The sequence below is a fragment of the Mesoplodon mirus genome, assembly GCF_964341445.2.
Source record: "Mesoplodon mirus genome assembly, chromosome: 11".
Classification (NCBI taxonomy): Eukaryota; Metazoa; Chordata; class Mammalia; order Artiodactyla; family Ziphiidae; genus Mesoplodon; species Mesoplodon mirus.
In genome coordinates this window covers 60,114,123-60,133,445 of record NC_138987.1, presented here as the reverse complement: position 1 = coordinate 60,133,445, position 19,323 = coordinate 60,114,123, and the positions used below count along the sequence as shown (strand labels likewise).

Below are 19,323 nucleotides of genomic sequence, written 5' to 3'. Positions count from 1 at the left end.
TCAAAAACAAAACACAACACCAGCATTTATTCTGTCATTTGCATATAAACCAGTTGGGTCACACAGTTTCCAAGTGAATCGTTATACTAGGTATTTTCTAAATTTTACTTAGGCATACAGGGAAGAGAAACAATACAATTTTATACTTCCCCATTTACATACATATTGTTACCTGGAGAGTGAGAAATATATATCTCTTTAGAAATACAGCAAATTTTCATGAGTGTCCAGAACTTTCAGATTTAACATTGCCTTGAGGAAAAATGAAAAGTAAATAGTGAAAAGTGAATTTGTAGCATTCTTTATAGGATATTATTAATGCTGTTGAATAAAACAGTTAGGGTTTTTGGTTTTGCTTTTATTGTTTTTAAAACCTGAGCTTTAAATGCATAAGTCTAGGAGATTCGGAGGACAAAATCAAATGATGCAAGAAACAGTAAGTCAAGTGGAAATATATTTAGAGTAAAACTTTTCTTCTATACGACTTTTCTCATGACATCTTTAACATCCTTATTTCTTAGAGAGTAGAGTAAAGGGTTCAGCATAGGTGTGAATAAAATGTAACATACTGAAGCCACTTTACGAAGTTCCGGGTTATTTGGTGGTGTGAGATAGACAAGGGAGACAGCCCCATAGAGCAAACTTACAACCCCCAGATGGGAGCTGCAAGTGGAGAAGCCTTTCTTCCTTCCTTCGCTGGAGCAGATCTTTAAAACTGTGGACACAATATCATGTAAGATACTACAGTGACAACTATTGTGGGCAAATAAAGAGGATAGCCAAACTAAGTGACACCATCTTATTGATAAGGACATTGCAACAGGAGATCTTCTCAATTGGGTTTGAATCACAGTAGAAGTGATCAATGACTCGAGAGGCACAGAAAGACATTGAGAATGTTACACTGATTTGAAGAATGGAACTGACCCAGCCACAGAGATAAGAACCAGCCACCAACTGGATACAGAGACTTCTTGACATGAGGACAGTATAGAGGAGCAGGTTGCAGATGGCAATGAAGTGGTCATAGGCCATGGCTGCCAAGACAAAGGACTCTGTTACCATGAGAAGTGCATAAAGAAACAGCTGAGCCACACAACCTGCAAAGGATATGGTCTTTTTCTGAGACAGGATGTTGACCATGGCTCTGGGTACAATAACAGTGGAGTAGGAGAGGTCAATGATGGAGAGATTGCCTAGTAAGAAATACATTGGTGTGTTTAGCCGGGGATCAGTCACAATTATGCCAGTCATACTAAGGTTTCCCAGAAGGACCATCCCATAAACAATCAGGAATAGCAGGAAGAGGAGACTGTGGAGCTCTGGACGGACACTGATGCTGCAAAAATGAAGTCAGTCACTTCCGAATGGTTGTCTCCTCCCTTATCACCCATGGCAAACTTCTGCTTAAAGGCATAAGAGAAAGTCAACAAGTAAAGTTTCTGCTCTTTCTCTACTATCACAAATAACACTTCACATTTAAGAAGACTTTCTAGGGGCTTCCCTGGTGGTGCAGTGGTTAAGAATCTGCCTGCTGATTTAGGAAACACTAGTTCGAGCCCTGGGCTGGGAAGATCCCACATGCCATGGAGCGACTAAGTCTGTGTGCCGCAACTACTGAGCCTACACTCTAGAGCCCACGAGCCACAACTACTGAGCCTGCACTCTAGAGCCCATGAGCCACAACTACTGAAGCCCTCGTGCCACAACTACTGAAGCCCGTGTGCCTAGAGCCCATGCTCTGCAACAAGAGAAGCCACCTCAATAAGAAGCCTGCACACCGCAAAGAAGAGTGGCCCCCACTTGCTGCAAGTAATTAAAGAAAGCCTGCACACAGCAACGAAGACCCAACACAGCCAAAAATAAATTAAAAAAATTTTTTTAATAAATAAAAAGGCTTTATAGATGACATAATACTTTCATATCCATTATCCCATTAAGCTTGCACACATGGCCAAAGGAAAATGAGACATAGTTTGACTTGCCTAAGGTAACACACATGGTTAAAAATGGAATTTGGACTCAAGATGAAATATTTTGAATTCAAGTCTAGGGTTAATTACAACACAACATAACTTGACACTTATTTATATCTTTCTACCTTGTCAAATGAGATGTTTTGTGAGATGTCATCTGTGATTTCAAAATATTAAAATCTGATAAACTTGTACTAAGAAAAAGACACTTCCTTAAATTTCAATTTATCATTTAATATTCATCTTTATCTGTAATACTTTGCTTCAATTCAGTAATAAAAAATAAATGAAGGAAAAGGAAGCTAAAAGTACATTCCAAGATAATATGAACTTTCTACCAAAAAGAGCTCTTACAATTGCAAGTACATTACTAAAGAACTAACTGTCATACTTAGAGATCTTTTAAAATGAAATCAGTCTTCAACTTCTGGAACTAGTCTTATTTTATTTAAGTGCAAAAGCAAAATGTGAGTGATACCTTCATATTTTTTATCCTGTGACGTTTATTTATTTATTTATTTATTTATTTATTTATTTATTGCAGTACGCGGGCCTCTCACCCTTGTGGTCTCTCCCATTGCGGAGAACAGGCTCCGGACGCGCAGGCTCAGCGGCCATGGCTCACGGGCCTAGCCGCTCTGCGGCACGTGGGATCTTCCCGGACCGGGGCACGAACCCGTGTCCCCTGCATTGGCAGGTGGACTCTCAACCACTGCGCCACCAGGGAAGCCCCTGTGACGTTTATTGATCCTGGTTTTCTCTACATAAATCTGTCAAGACATCCATGTCATCTCAAACTTTTCTAAATAAGAGAAAAAAAATTGAAGTTTCATTATAAGGAACCAATAAAAAATGTTAACTGTGTAAAAGAATATATTAGATTAGATAGCAAATTTTACTGAACTCTTAATATGATGTTAGAGCTCAGTAGTTTTTTTTTTTATAAATTTATTTATTTATTTTTGGCTGTGTTGGGTTTTCGTTTCTGTGCGAGGGCTTTCTCCAGTTGTGGAGAGAGGAGGCCACCCTTCATCGCGGTGCGCAGGCCTCTCACTGTCACGGCCTCTCCCGTTGTGGGGCACAGGCTCCAGACGCGCAGGCTCAGTAGTTGTGGCTCACAGGCTTTGTTGCTCCGCGGCATGTGGGATCTTCCCAGACCAGGGCTCGAACCCGTGTCCCCTGCATTGGCAGGCAGATTCTCAAACACTGCGCCACCAGGGAAGCCCTGAGCTCAGTAGTTTTAAGAACAAATAAATATTGATTTCCTAGGAACATCCAAATTAACCTGTTTGAGTTTGGGTGACCTGTTAAGTAACCAAGACAACTTTGTTTAATTTGAAATATTTCTATTATTTCTTTATGAAACAACACATTCATGGTCAATTAGGTCGTCTAGCACTTAAGGATAATCTTACGCATCTTTTCTTCTAGATGGCATTTAAACCAAATGTCATTTATCCTGCCAGAGAGTGGTATGGATAATAAAAACCAGCAAATGATCCAAAAATGTCTTTACCAAATTAAAATGAATGATATAGTAACAATCAAAATTAGAGAGTATGCTGAGTTTCTTTTTGACTCTCAAAATTCCCTCAATTGTAAGAGCTTTTATTTCTTGTTTTTCTCTGGTCTGCAAAAAATCCCTTGGATCCTAAAGCCTTCATGATCTTCTCTGCTTCTTTCACTTGTTTCTCCCAATAACTTCCTCAAAAAAGGACATGAGGGAATTCCCTGGCAGTCCAGTGGTTAAGACTCCACATTTTCACTGCTGAGAGCCTGAGTTTGATCCCTGGTTGGGGAACTAAGATCTCACAGGCCACGTACTGCGTGGCCCAAAAATAAAAAGGACGTAAAGTTAATTCATATAAATTCAAATCAAGGGAGGAACAAAATAATAATACTATTCTCAGTCTCCATCCTCACTCCACTGCTCTACTACATATTTGAAATCCATTCAAATAATTGTATAGCAGTTTGGTTTTATTAGGGGATGAGGGAATGAATTAAGTTTACAGGTTAACATACATGAAGACAATTATCTTTTATTCTAGAACTAATAGAATGACTCTTTTTAGGCATAAAGCTGAAGGGAGCAGTTTCAGCCATCATGTGCTGGTTTGCAATCAGAAAAAGAAGATTTAGAATAGAAAGCACTTCTGAAACATGCTAAAATCATTTCACAAAACTTCTTTCTGCAAAGAGACACAAGATTAATAGGCCTTGCACTTTGCTCCTATTTAAAAAGGAGGAGGAGGAGGAGAGGAAGAAGAAGGAGCAGAAGATGGAGGAGAAGAAATTTTGTTCTTAAGCCAAGTCAAATGTTACTTTTTTGATGCTATATCAATAAAAGTAACATATTAATATTTCAAGGATAACCTAACCTAGGCTAATATAATAGAGTAATATCATTTATATTGCTTTTGTACAAAAGTATAGAATATAGACTAAAAAAAGATTCACCTCTGTTCATAGAATATAAAGAGTCCATATTAGGCAAGACATAATAAAAATAGAGACAATGGGGCTTCCCTGGTGGCGCAGTGGTTGAGAGTCCGCCTGCCAGTGCAGGGGACATGGGTTCGTGCCCCGGTCCGGGAAGATCCCACATGCCGCGGAGCAGCTGGGTCCATACCGCAAAAAAAAAAAAAAAAAAAAAAAAAAATAGAGACAATGGAGGATTTTTATAATTTTGAATTCTTCTAAGAAGTGGAACAAGAGAGAAAAAAAGAGATCATAGAATATACATCATTAGTACTATTTTAAACATCAGGTATCATATTACCAGGGTCTTGGTGCTCTGGCTTGGTATCAGGCCTGAGCCTCTGAGGTGGGAGAGCTGAGCTTAGGACATTGGACCACCAGAGACCTCCTGACCCAATGTAATATCAATCGGTGAGAGCTCTCCCAGAGATCTCCGTCTCAATGCTAAAACCCAGCTCCACCCAACAGCCACATACTCCAGTGCTGGATGCCCCATGCCAAACAACTAGCAAGACAGGGACACAACCCCACCCATTAGCAGAGAGGCTGCCTAAAATCATACTAAGTTCACAGGCACCCCAAAACACACCACCGGATGTGGCCCTGCCCACCTGAAAGAAAAGATCCAGCTCCACCCACCAGAAAGCAGGCACCAGTCCCCTTCACCAGGAAGCCTACACAAGCCACTGAACCTACCTTACCCACTGGGGGCAGACACCAAAAACAATGGGAACTATGAACCTGCAGCCTGTGAAAAGGAGACCTCAAACACAGTAAGCTAAATAAAATGAGAAGACAGAGAAATATGCAGCAGATGAAGGAGCAAGGTAAAAACCCACAAGACCAAACAAATGAAGAGGAAATAGGGAGTCTACCTGATAAAGAATTCAGAGAAACGATAGTAAAGATGATCCAAAATCTTGGAAATAGAATGGAGAAAATACAAGAAACGTTTAACAAGGACCTAAAGAATTAAAGAGCAAACAAACAATGAGGAACAACACAGTAAATGAAATTTAAAATTCTCTAGAAGGAATCAATAGCAGAATAACTGAGGCAGAAGCATGGATAAATGACCTGGAAGATAAAATAGTGGAAATAACTACCACAGAGCAGAATAAAGAAAAAAGAATGAAAAGGACTGAGGACAGTCTCAGAGACCTCTGGAACAACATTAAACACACCAACATTCAAATTATAGGGGTCCCAGAAGAAAAAGAGAAAAAGAAAGGGTCTGAGAAAACCCAAAGTTAGCAGAAGGAAAGAAATCATAAAAATCAGATCAGAAATAAATGAAAAAGAAATGAAGGAAATGATTGCAAAGATCAATAAAACTAAAAGTCGGTTCTTTGAGAAGATAAACAAAATTGATAAACAAAATTAGCCAGACTCATCAAGAAAAAAAAGGGAGAAGACTCAAATCAATAGAATTAGAAACGAAAAGGGAGAAGTAACAACTGACACTGCAGAAACACAAAGAAATACAAAGGATCATGAGAGATTATTATAAGCAACTGTATGCCAATAAAATGACAACCTGGAAGAAGTGGACAAATTCTTAGAAAAGCATAATCTTCCAAGACTGAACCAGGAAGAAATAGAAAATATAAACAGACCCAGTCACAAGCACTGAAATTGAGACTGTGATTAAAAATCTTCCAACAAACAAAAGCCCAGGAACAGATGGCTTCACAGACTTCACAAATTCTATCAAACATTCAGAGAAGAGCTAACACCTACCCTTCTCAAAGTCTTCCAAAATATAGCAGAGGGAGGAACACTACCAAACTCATTCTACGAGGCCACCATCACCCTGATACCAAAAACAGACAAAGATGTCACAAAAAAAGAAAACTACAGGCCAGTATCACTGATGAACATAAATACAAAAATCCTCAACAAAATACTAGCAAACAGAATCCAACGGCACATTAAAAGGATCATACACCATGATCAAGTGGGGTTTATCCCAGGAATGCAAGGATTCTACAATATATGCAAATCAATTAATGTGATACAACATATTAACAAATTGAAGGAGAAAAACCATATGATCATCTCAATAGATGCAGAAAAAGCTTTTGACAAAACTCAATACCCATTTATGATAAAAACTCTCCAGAAAGTGGGCATAGAGGGAACCTACCTCAACATAATAAAGGCCATATATGACACACGCACAGCCAACATTATTCTCAATGGTGAAAAACTGAAACCATTTCCTGTAAGATCAAGAACAAGACAAGGTTGTCCACTCTCACCACTATTATTCAATATAGTTTTGGAAGTTTTAGCCAGAACAATCAGAGAAGAAAAAGAAATAAAAGGAATCCATATCAGAAAAGAAGTAAAACTGTCACTGTTTACAGATGACATGATACTATACATAGAGAATCCTAAAGATGCTACCAGAAAACTACTAGAGCTGATCAATGAATTTGGTAAAGTGGCAGATACAAAATTAATGCACAAAAATCTCTGGCATTCCTATACACTAATGATGAAAAATCTGAAAGAGAAATTAAGGAAACAATCCCATTTACCACTGCAACAAAAAGAATAAAATACCTAGGAATAAACTTTCCTCAAGAGACAAAAGACCTGTATGCAGAAAACTATAAGGCACTGATGAAAGAAATTAAAGATGATACAAACAGATGGAGAGATATACCATGTTCTTGGATTGGAAGAATCAATATTGTGAAAATGACTATACTAACCAAAGCAATCTACAGATTCAATGCAATCCCTATCAAATTACCAATGGCATTTTTCACAGAAATAGAACAAAAAATTTTACAATTTCTATGGAAACACCAAAGACCCTGAATAGCCAAAGCAATCTTAAGAAAGAAAAATGGAGCTGGAGGAATCAGGCTCCCTGACTTCAGACTATACTACAAAGCTACAATAGTCAAGACAATATGGTACTGGCACAAAAACAGAAATATAGATCAATGGAACAGGATAGAAAGCCTAGAGATAAACCCACACTCATATGGTCACCTTATCTTTGACAAAGGAGGCAAGAATATACAATGGTGAAAAGACAGCCTCTTCAATAAGTGGTGCTGGGAAAACTGGACAGCTACATGTAAAAGAATGAAAGTAGAACAGTACCTAACACCATACACAAAGGTAAACTTAAAATGGATTAAAGACCTAAATGTAAGGCCAGACATTATAAAACTCTTAAAGGAAAACATAGGCAGAACACTCTATGTGTTCACAGAATGATAAATCACAGCAAGATCCTTTTTGACCCACCTCCTAGAGAAATGGAAATCAAAACAAAAATAAACAAATTGGACCTAATGACACTTAAAAGCTTTTGCACAGCAAAGGAAACCATAAACAAGATGAAAAGACAACCCTCAGAATGGGAGAAAATATTTGCAAATGAAGCAACTGACAAAGGATTAATCTCCAAAATATACAAGCAGTTCATGCAGCTCAATATTAAAAAAACAAACAACCGAATCCAAAAATGGACAGAAGGCCTAAATAGATATTTCTCCAAAGAAGATATACAGATTGCCAACAAACACATGAAAGGATGCTCAACATTGCTAATCATTAGAGAAATGCAAATCAAAACTACAATGAAGTATCACCTCACACTGGTCAGAATGGCCATCATCAAAAAAATCTACAAGCAATAAATTCTGGAGAGGGTGTGGAGAAAAGGGAACCCTCTTGCACTGTTGGTGGGAATGTAAATGGATACAGCCACTATGGAGAACAGTATGGAGGTTTCTTAAAAAACTAAAAATAGAACTACCATACAACCCAGCAATCCCACTGCTGGGCATATACCCTGAGAAAACCATAATTCAAAAAGAGTCATGTACCACAATGTTCATTGCAGCAGTATTTACAATAGCCAGGACATGGAAGCAACCTAAGTGTCCATCAACAGATGAATGGATAAAGAAGATGTGGCACATATATACAATGGAATATTACTCAGCCATAAAAAGAAACGAAATTGAGTTATTTGTAGTGAGGTGGATGGACCTAGAGTCTGTCTTACAGAGTGAAGTAAGTCAGAAAGAGAAAAACAAATACCGTATGCTAAGGAATATATATGGAATCTAAAAAAAAAAAAAAAAAGGTTCTGATGAACCTAGGGGCAGGACAGGAATAAAGATGCAGATGTAGAAAATGGACTTGAGGACATGGGGAGGGGGAAGGGTAAGCTGGGACAAAGTGAAAGAGTAACATTGACATATATACACTACCAAATATAAAATAGATAGCTAGTGGGAAGCAGCTGCATAGCACAGGGAGATCAGCTTGGTGCTTTGTGACCACCTAGAAGGGTGGGATAGGGAGTGTGGGAGGGAGACGCAAGAGGGAGGAGATATGGGAATATATGTATATATATAGCTGATTCACTTTGTTATAAAGCAGAAAGTAACACACCATTATAAAGCAATTATACTCCAATAAAGAAGTTAAAATAATTAAAAACAAATTTCTAACTAATATGATATTAGATAAGAGATTTATTGATGTATGTTATAGACTTTTAAAATGAATAAACAAGATATATATATATATGTATATATATATCAAGATATGTACATATTGCAAACATAATGCTGAATGATGAAGATAAATTGTTAAATCATATATATGGAAGGGCATAGTTTTCATAAATTGTATTAATTATACATACATATACATTTCATAAATGTATTAATTATACTAAATACATTATGTATTATCCATGGATCTAAACGTTAAGTAGCAGAAGTAAATCTATGCATAAACGGAGGGTAAAATGCCAAAGGTTTAAGATTTTAGTGATTTAAGATTTAAGTATCACTGTATTGTTTAATTTTAAAAACAGAGAGCTTTGAAGCAAAAACAGAAAATGTTAAATTTGCTAAATTGAGATAGTTCCTAGATGGCCATATATTACACTGTTTTCAGTACTTTCCACAGCGGTGAAGTATTTTAGTCGTTTTAAAAATTGAAACAGAGATAATGAGAGGTTGTCTCAGCAAAAAGTAATGAGCACAGGCTTACTCTCTGTCCTGACTCCCTGGTCCTTGAATGACACATGAAATCACTTTTTTCCTTTCTCTCTAGCTGCTAACCGACATGTGATACCGGTCGGAATAAATTGACATCAGCCAATCCCAAATTCTACCTGCTGACCTAATCTTACACTCCAGCTTACCGCTTACTTCTCTTTCTGTGTTATAGTTTGGAAGAGTAATTTCACCACATGCTTGGATGAACCATTAAGTGGCCAGCAGCTCTTCCAAACTCAAAAATCTCCCCACACATATCAACCAATTGCTGTTGACTAAAAACAGTGAATTTTGCTCAAGATGCACGTTTTTTTAAGACACAGTGACTTTACACAGAGCAAAACATCAGAGGTGCCTTTTCCTCTGAATGGGAATTGGAGCTCCAAGGACCAAGACCCAGACTTGAAAGAACAGCTACACCGTTCTGTCTTCTCCAGAGCTCCACTTCAGCTTCATTAGACTTTGAAAAAGAGAGGTACAATATAAAAGTGATACGAGCATATACATTTCCAAATATTTCCAAAGTGCTTAGATCTATACTTTAGTACCTATATTTTTAAAGCAATATTTGTAAAGTACCTATGACAACATAAAAGAGGTACATACTGAAACTGTTCATTATTGTTCATACAATAAATCCTGATTGAGTGCTCACTAGCAGTAAGGCGCTGTGCTAACAAAGCTCTCTATGTAATGGGACATGTGTGCATAGTACTGAACAATGTATTTTCTAAAAACTACTCAGGAAAAGATTGGCTTATGTGTATGACAGAAATACCTTTTATTCTAAGTTTAAGAAATAACTGACTTTAAATCTCATAACTTCATAAAATGGATTCATCTTTTCCATCAAAAAAAATTATGTGTATAGATGTGGTACGTGATTACTTCTAGGGTCAGTCAGTAGAAACAAGCTCAGCTGTAGAGTATTGCATCCCAAAGCTTCCAAATGCTAAGCAAATATCTGTATTCCTTTAGGAGAAACCAGTATTAAAATGTAATATCAAATCAGAAATTTTCGAAACGAGTGAATGCGGACAACCCAAAATACCATGTGGTGGCCGCACGTCCCCATGATAACACTGCTTCCACACTGACTTGTCCGTGGTCAGAAAGAAAACCTTGAGTGAGATGTCCCCATTAAATCCTGAGTGTTAACCTTAGGAAGAACTTCAGGATCAATTTAGCCCAAGTTTCCCTTCACCTTCCAAAGAGGAAACCTAATTTCTGAAAAATTAAGGCATTTTCCCAAAGTCAGACAAGCAGTTAGTGGACAGAACTGGGATCTGACCCTTGTCTTCTAGCCCCCAGGGCACACTCCCTAATGGTAAAAACCCTTCATCGTGCCGTTTCGCTACCCCAAAGCCTCCAGACGACGGTTATCACTAAGAGAAATGATACTATGGAATAAAATACGTAAACTGAGCAGCAAGCAGTTTTTTCGTGGGGCCTTCTCCTCTTTCTCTAGTCCCAGCTCCCCATAACCTAAAGATCTCCTTTTGGTACCTTCCCATTTTCTAACCCCTCCCCACAAAATGGGAGTGATTTGGGTATCAATAGGCTCATTCATTTTGGGGGCTGAACCTCATATATTTACTTAAAGCGTAAAATGAATGGATGTGCAAATTAAAGTAATATTAGGCTATAGAAATAGCTAAACCTTTAAGTTGACTTTACAATCATTCTCCTTCAGGCTAAATGCAGTCATTTAGTCATTCCTAGTCATTCCTAGTTTGCCTGGGCCTGAGGGGTTTCCCAGAATGTAACATTTTTACTGTACACGCTTTAGGGAAGCTCCCACACCAACCTGGTTTATTTTAGAACTCCAGTAAATCAAACCATCTTTATGCTTATTTCTAACAAAACCTATTCATTTTCTTAAAACTAGAATGTATGTAATAATAGCTAACTTTTGCCAAGTGCTTGTGAATTTCCTGGGATTCTGCTATTTGACGCATAATAACCTTTTGAGAGAAAATCTTTTATTGTTCTCATGCTTCAAACCAGTGAATTGAGGCTTAAAGAAGATAAGTAATTTAAGATTGTACAATTCATAGTGGAAAAGCTAGGTTTCAAGCCCAAATCTGTTGATTCTCAGAGCCTGTGCCCTCATTCACTTCATTACACCATTTCTCATATAGAGGGGACTTTGTTCTGTCTAGAACTTTCTGCATCAGTGGAAATGTTCTATATCTGCTCTGTCCAGTAGGGTAGCCCCTGGCCACCTGTGACTACTGAACATTTGAAATATGGCTTATGTGACTGAGAAACAGAATTTTAGTTTTCCTTCATTTCAATTAATTTAAATTTAAATATCTGTCTGTGACTAGTGGACAGCAAAGGTCTTGGTGTGTTACATCAGCATACAGGCAGACCTCAGGGATATTGCAAGTTCGGTTCCAGACCACCACAATATAAATCAAATATCGCAATAAAGCGAGTCGCACAAATCTTTTCGTTTCCCAGTGCGTATAAAAGTTATGTTTACATTATAGTGTAGTCGATTAAGTATGCAATAGCACTATGTCCAAAAAAAACCAGTGTACATACCTGAATTTTAAAATATTGCTAAAAAACGCTAACATCATCTGAGCCTCCAGCGAGTAGTAATCTTTTTACTGGTGGGGCGTCTTGACCTGATGTTGATGGCTGGTGACTGATTGGGGTGGTAACTGCTGTAAGGTAGCGTGGCTATTGTAATTGCTTACAATAAGACAACAATGAATTTTGCCACATCAATTGACTGTTCCTTTCACAAATGATTTCTCTGTAGCATGCAAGACTATTTGATAGCATTTTACCCACGAAGAATTTCTTTCAAATTTGGAGTTAATCTTCTCAAAACCTGTCACTGTTTTTCCAACTAAGTTTGCATTATATTCTAAATCCCTTGTTGTCATTTCAACAATCAATTAAGTTTACCATTTATATGGGTGTGATTCATGGCCCCCTAAAACAATTACAGTAGTAACATCAAAGATCACTGATCACAGATCACCAATAACAAATATAATACTAATGGGAAGGTTTGAAATATTTCAAGAATTATAAAAACGAAGATTTTGCGCACGAAGTGAGCAAATGCTCTCGGAAAAATGCTTCCAGTAGACTTGCTCCACTCAGGGTTACCACAGACCTTCAATGTGTAAAAATTGCAGTATCTGCAAGGTACAATAAAGGGAAGTCCAATAAAACAAGGTGTGCGTGTAATATAATAAAAAGAGAAAGGGGGCTTCCCTGGTGGCGCAGTGGTTGAGAGTCCGCCTGCCGAGGCAGGGGACACAGGTTCGTGCCCTGGTCTGGGAAGATCCCACATGCTGCAGAGTGGCTGGGCCCGTGAGCCATGGCCGCTGAGCCCGCGCGTCCGGAGCCTGTGCTCCGCAACGGGAGAGGCCACAACAGTGAGAGGCCCGCGTCTTGCAAAAAAAAAAGAGAAAGGGCATTAGAGTCAGCCACCAGCTGTGTGAACTAGAGTGACATTTTTAGCTTTAAATCTCTAAGATTCGGTTGACTCATGTATAAAATGAGGATAATTATAATTGCACCAGAGAGTTGTTTTAATGAGATATATAAAATGTTTGGCACTAATAATCACTAAACATGTTTCATTTGCCCCTTAAAGATCTAAAGGGTTTGGGCAGGAAATTGCATAAGCGCCACTTAGCACTTCTTCCAATGTTTGACAATTCATGTCAGAAAATTCTCCAGTGTCTCTCCCATTGTAGAATAATTTGGGTTCTTTCACTACATTCTCTCTTAGAATTATTGCTGGGTTTAAACTTCTAATGACAAATGTGAAGTACCCCACAGTTATCTCAGTGACCAGAACACAGTAATGTGCAATAATGCTTCTTTTCCCCCTTACCTCCCTTAGGACTTGGAATAATTTGTCTTTTAAACCCCACAAAACATCCTTGATGAAGAAGGTAGGAAAGGGTGGGAGGAATATCCTATCTCTGCTTCTCTGAGATCAAATAATAATTGAACTCACTTTGGGCTCAGGCATGTTCGAGAAACTACTGCTATACTATCTCTATGATCATTTGATATGTGAGTGCAGTCGTCCCTCTGTATCCACAGGGAATTTGTTCCAGGGCCCCTGTGGATACCAAAATCAGCAGATGCTCAAGTCCCTTATATAAAATGGTATAGTATTTGCATATAACCTACACACATCCTCCCGTATACTGTAAATCATCTCTAGACTACTTATAACACCTAATACAATGTAGATGGTATGTAAATAGTTGCCAGCGTGGGGTAAATTCAAGTTTTGCTTTTTGGAACTTTCTGGAATTTTTTTCGAATATTTTTGACCTGCAATTGGTTGAATCCATGGATGCAGAGCCTGCAGATACAGAGGGCCAACTTTATATTAGAATGATTGAAAAACAGTGTGATGAGCCTAATTTCATTCTGACCCTGATTTGTTCTGTGGTCATTTTTCATGTTGTGCCTCAGATTTCCTATCTAGGAAATGGGTAGAATCACCTTAAATCTCCCTCAGAATTATGTTAGGATTAAGGTCCTTAATTGTATAAATCCTCCTATTAGTAAAACTTACATTTTCATATCACTAATCTCTTATGACCACCTACTATAGCACTATATGTGATGTAAGTTATAGCTTTTGTAAACCACTTTCGTAAACTGTAAAGCACTAAGCACTAATTATAATCATTCTGTAAGGCAGAAAGTATCATCTTCATTTTACCAATCTGGAAATGGATGTTCAACAAATTAAGTGACTTGCCCAAGTCACACTCAAGTGTAATATCGTTGACCACAAAATCACTGACTTGATCACTCTTTTTCAGAAAAGGATGCTAAAACCAATCCCCAGTGTGTTGAATGAAATTAATAGGTTTAGCCTTTCACGAAAGTGATATGATTGGTCCTTCAGAAGAACTTGCCTGAACGAAGTGTTATAAGACACTGGAGTCGGCCTGGTGAGGGTGAGATGGATGACTGGTCTCCTGGTGTCACTGCTTCCTATTCTCCCAACCTCTTAAAGAGGTAATTAAGGAATGTAGCTGCTGTTCTCCTCAGCAGCCACTAGGTGGACACCCCGTCTAATCCCGAGGTGCTGGTGTAACAGGCTTAGAAGGTTGAGGATTTCCAGAATTAACGGCCCCAGAGGGAGGGGCTCTCCCCAAGGCTGCACGTGAGTGAACAGCATGGTGATTAAGCCCTGAGATTTAATCACTTGACCCTAGATAAACTGGAAATAAAATCATAGTGGACCCCTGTCCTGTCCATACCCTGGTCATCCTGCCACTTCAGGGCCTTGGCCTAGGTGTTCCAGTCTCAGTGGCTCCTTAGCATCCCACCAGCCCTGAAAGTTCAGCGTTCTAGAACTCTAGGCTCACAGCTCAGGTGTCAAGTTAGGGCCTTAGCCTGGGCCAGAGGGAGGTGTTGACCCCTTCCCCAAACCTGTTGAATCAGAAAAGGACCCTATCTGAAGTTACAGAAAGAGGCTGGCCAGAAAGAGACAACAGGGACACAGGAACCTGTACAGAGGCTTCTAAAGATGGTAGGAAAAGTGGGAAAATAAGTCTTTGCCCAAGGAAGAAGCTCTTTATTTTGTGCTTGTTTCCTTAGTCCAAATTTGTGAAAGCCTCTCTATAAGACAACCCCTGGTATTTATACCCCCCTTGGGTCTTTTCTTCTAGCTCTTAGGAAGGCCTGATACACGCCCTTCTCAGATTCCCCTTGGTGACTCCTTCCTCAAACTGTTGCTGCTGCTGAGCCATCTGTCACCCCCCAGCGTCTGCAGCCCCCTCCGGAAAGCTGAGTCCCAGCAAGCTGTGACCCAGGCCCAGGGACAGGATGCTGCAGTCACAGCAGGATTTCTGCTAACTGGGGAGGGAACAGAGGAAAAAAGAGGCTTGATTTGAACTTCACAAAGTAAAGACTCTAGACATTTGTTTTTAATTCAAATAAATATTTATAAGACAGATTCTGTAAGACACCCTTTTTAAACGTTAGTCCCTGCCCCCCAACAATCATAAACTATGCCCTTAATGAAGGAGTTAGGAAGGACTGTAGAATCTGTAACACTTTATCAATAATACACGTTTAAGATCATTGAATCAAACCCCTTTAACTTTACATTGAATAGAGATCCAAAATTGGAAGATGCAAAGGAACTGAAATTCACACACACACACAATATGTGTGTGTGTGTGTATGTATATATGTATGTATATATGTATATATATGTATATATATATACATACACACACACATATATATACACGTATATAACTTAAAATGTGTATTACCTCTTCTCTAATTAGTAGGAGAGATAATATATTTTTATAGGGATAGGGATCTGGTGAGATGGAGATGGGGGTGAGGATAAGGAGGCCACCCACTGCCCTAATGAGGGTCTGGACTATAGTTGGGAAATTGATAAATGTTTTCTTAAAAAGGTTAATACAAAAACCTGCAAGTAACACCAATGAGGTAGGAACTGTCCTGAAGACTTAAAGGAAGGAGCCAAATCCATCTGGCTGATTTCAAGAAATCGGCACAAATCCAGTTCTCTTGGGAGGAGAGAAGTGGGGGAGGGGTGGATGATAAGAATCCCAAGCCACAGCACACATAGGAGCAAAAGCGCGTCTAGGAAAGTCCAAAAGCAGAGTCTGCACTAATGGAAAAACAAATGTGGTCTGTTTTGGCAAGTGTATAAAGTTCGTAATCAGAAGTGTTTGGGTAAATGATTAGAGTGGTAGATTGAGGCTGTTGGTAGAAGCTTTGAATGACAGACTGTTCTCAGTGTTACTACTTAATTCAATAAGAAATGGGGAATCTCTTATAATTTCTAAAAAAGGAAATGTTCTAATAAGATGCTGTCAAAAGTAAACACTAGGCAAACTGAAAAAAAGGGACAGGTTTATTCTGTGTCTAAGAATCAAGTTTCTCAGATCAAATCAAATCAAATCATCAAATCAAATACAAACCTCAGCTGTCTGAGTCTGTACATTCACTCACCCTCTGATCCAACTCCCAACCCCCATCATCCACCCATATTGCCCCCTGGAGAGAACACCTGGGCCCTGCGCCTAGCTCAGCCTCAGATTTACACAAATGTCTCAGATTGGCAGGAATATTCCTGATGTCACAATTTCAAAGTTTCTCTAATAAATACATCAATTTGGAATTTTAAAAAACAGTTACATAGTAATTCATGTTTGTTTTCTTTGCAAAAATTTAGGGTGGGGAGCTAAAAAGTATGGGCTATAAACAAGGTACATTTAACAAAATTTTGAAAGTATAACAAGATGTCTAGGAAATACAGATATAAATATAGATATAGATGGCTAATTGTGAAGTAGTTCTAGTTTAGTTGGAAAGTAATGCAGGATTATTAAAAGCTAATATCCAGCTGAAGTCTAAAAACAATTGTCAAACCTGCAGATGTTTTATCTGCACAACAATAACATTCTGACTCTTTGAACATCACTGAGTAACTAACCAGTTTAAAAGAACAAAAATAATTTTATCCAGCTCTGGCCAGCAGAACAAAAATAAACAAATGACCTGTAACCTTAGATGATGTCCTGTTTGCTTATGAAATTCTTGGTGTAATAGCAAAACAAATGAGGTGTCTCTTTATCCCACTATCATGCTATTATCCTCATCTAATTAATATACTAATATTTAGGATAGTTGGATATGAAGTTACCTCTCTCAGTTTTCAGAACCCCAGAAACCTAAAGTTCTCCCCCAAACAAAAGTGTCTGTGACCTAGGCAAGCAATTCTGTTGCTACCCCGTTACCCTTTTCTACCCTAAGCCACTCTCAGTCCCTTTCTCTCAGACATATGTGAAGGCCTAGAAACTGCCCTCCCCAATCCCTTTCCTTTCTGGAAGAAAATGAATATAAGAGAGCAGAGCTATTCCCCCTGGGGCTCCACATGCCTGATTTCCATAGGAAACAATCCGCGGGACTCTGATCCGATTGTTTTGGTGTAGAGGCTGGGTGAGAGGGCAGTGGAGGTAGCTGGGAAAGGGGCTGCCCACCCTCTAATGAGAGGCAGGGCTGCGACGGGGTTCGTGACAGATGGGGTATGAATACCAGACTGGCACCTTGAAAAATTTCTCGTGAGCCTCGGAGGGATGGGAGAGGAGTCCAGGTCTGGGGACAGAACATCAATGGGCCATTTCTGCCTCTGATCCACTCCCCATTTATCAAGGAGGCCCTCAGCAATCTATGTCTCCCTAAATCTGATTCAGAGAAAATATACCACCCTAACAGACTGAACAAAAATTCCTCCAGGATACATTGGTTTGTTAAGCACACCTTCTCCAAAAGGGACCACTTTGGTCCCATGTCAGGATACCAGCCACTGACATTGAATCTTGCTGCTTCTCTGTGTAAAAATGCCAGTGTCTTCCTATCACCAGTAGGATCAAGTCCAAACACTTTAGGCTGGCACTACTCAGTTACAGTTTACCTAAACTCATCCTTAACCAACCCCCTCCACATGCATCACCACCCACCGACACTACTCACTGATCCCTTAGAACATTCCTTAGTCCCAGGACACCTCAATTACTCTCAAGCTTGTCCTTTGCCCTGGCATCCCCACTGCTTGGAATGCTTCTCTCTACTTTTACCCCTTAATGCATAACTTAAACGTCTTTCTAACAGTCTCTGTCTTCTCTCTATACAAATTCCAAATTCCTTTCCCTGTGTCATGTAGTACTGGATCGATCCTTTCATACTAGCAAATAGCAGATATTTTGTGGCAATGTAATATCTGTCTCTCCCTAGACATCAGTGCCCTTGAAGCATGGAGCAGCATCTTATGCTTTTTATTCCAACACTAGATCCTGGAGACACTTTTTTTTTTTTTTTTCCGGTACGCGGGCCTCTCACTGTTGTGGCCTCTCCCGTTGCGGAGCACAGGCTCCGGACGCGCGGGCTCAGCGGCCATGGCTCACGGGCCCAGCCACTCTGCAGCATGTGGGATCTTCCCAGACCAGGGCACGAACCTGTGTCCCCTGCATCGGCAGGCGGACTCTCAACCACTGCACCACCAGGGAAGCCCCTGGAGACCCTTTTAATAAGTGCCTATGAACTGGATAAGTCCAACACTGCTGCCATGTCTGGTTCTGACGCTTGCTCTGTCTCTTCAGGTCGTGGTTCTTTTTTTACCTTTTGGTATTCCTTGCAATATTTTCTTGATAACCAGACATGTTGTACTGGGTAAACGGAACTGCTGCAAATAGGCCTTTAGTGATGTGGTTGTGAGGTGTGGGGAGAGGAGAAGCATGTGTAGTTCTATGATCAGGTCTCTGGCTTCTAATGAGCGTGTGCCTCTGGACCGTGAACTTCTCAAGAGCTTCTCAGTTTTCTTCTCCCCGCCTTAGGTGGACACAACAGCTGGAGATGGCTGGTGTGGGGCATTTCCCACCCTCTAGTCAGTTAGGCTCTGCTGAACTAGTTTCACCAGAGGGCAGGCCTTGTTAAGAACAGAGTTCTCCAGAGTATTTCAAAACTGTTCCTCTTCCCCTCCAACTGCTTGAAGCATGCAGGGATTTTTCTCAGATACTTGCTGTGAGAATCTGGTCAAGCTCCTAGAAGTAAATCACAAAACTGTGCCCACCCCCCATGATGGGTCCCCCTGGAGTTTTTAACTCTCAGAGGCGGCCACACGAGCCTCCAGCAATTCATCACTTACAGAGCAGGTCACCCTGCCCTGCCCCTGCTTCCCACAGAGGTGCCACTTGTGAGCCTCTGCTCTGGTAAACCGGATGACCTGTGTTCTCCTGTCTCTCCAATCTCGGGGGCGGTGGTTTGCCTTGTGTCCTTCC

At 39.7% G+C, this 19,323-nt stretch overlaps 1 pseudogene across 1 annotated transcript; it reads right to left on the bottom strand.

Moving 5' to 3' along the window:
* Positions 1 to 457: 457 nt before the first annotated feature.
* LOC309812597 (olfactory receptor 9K2-like) lies at positions 458 to 1,394 on the bottom strand (annotated as a pseudogene). Its single transcript has one exon. The product of its transcript is annotated as an olfactory receptor 9K2-like (transcript).
* Positions 1,395 to 19,323: the final 17,929 nt, after the last annotated feature.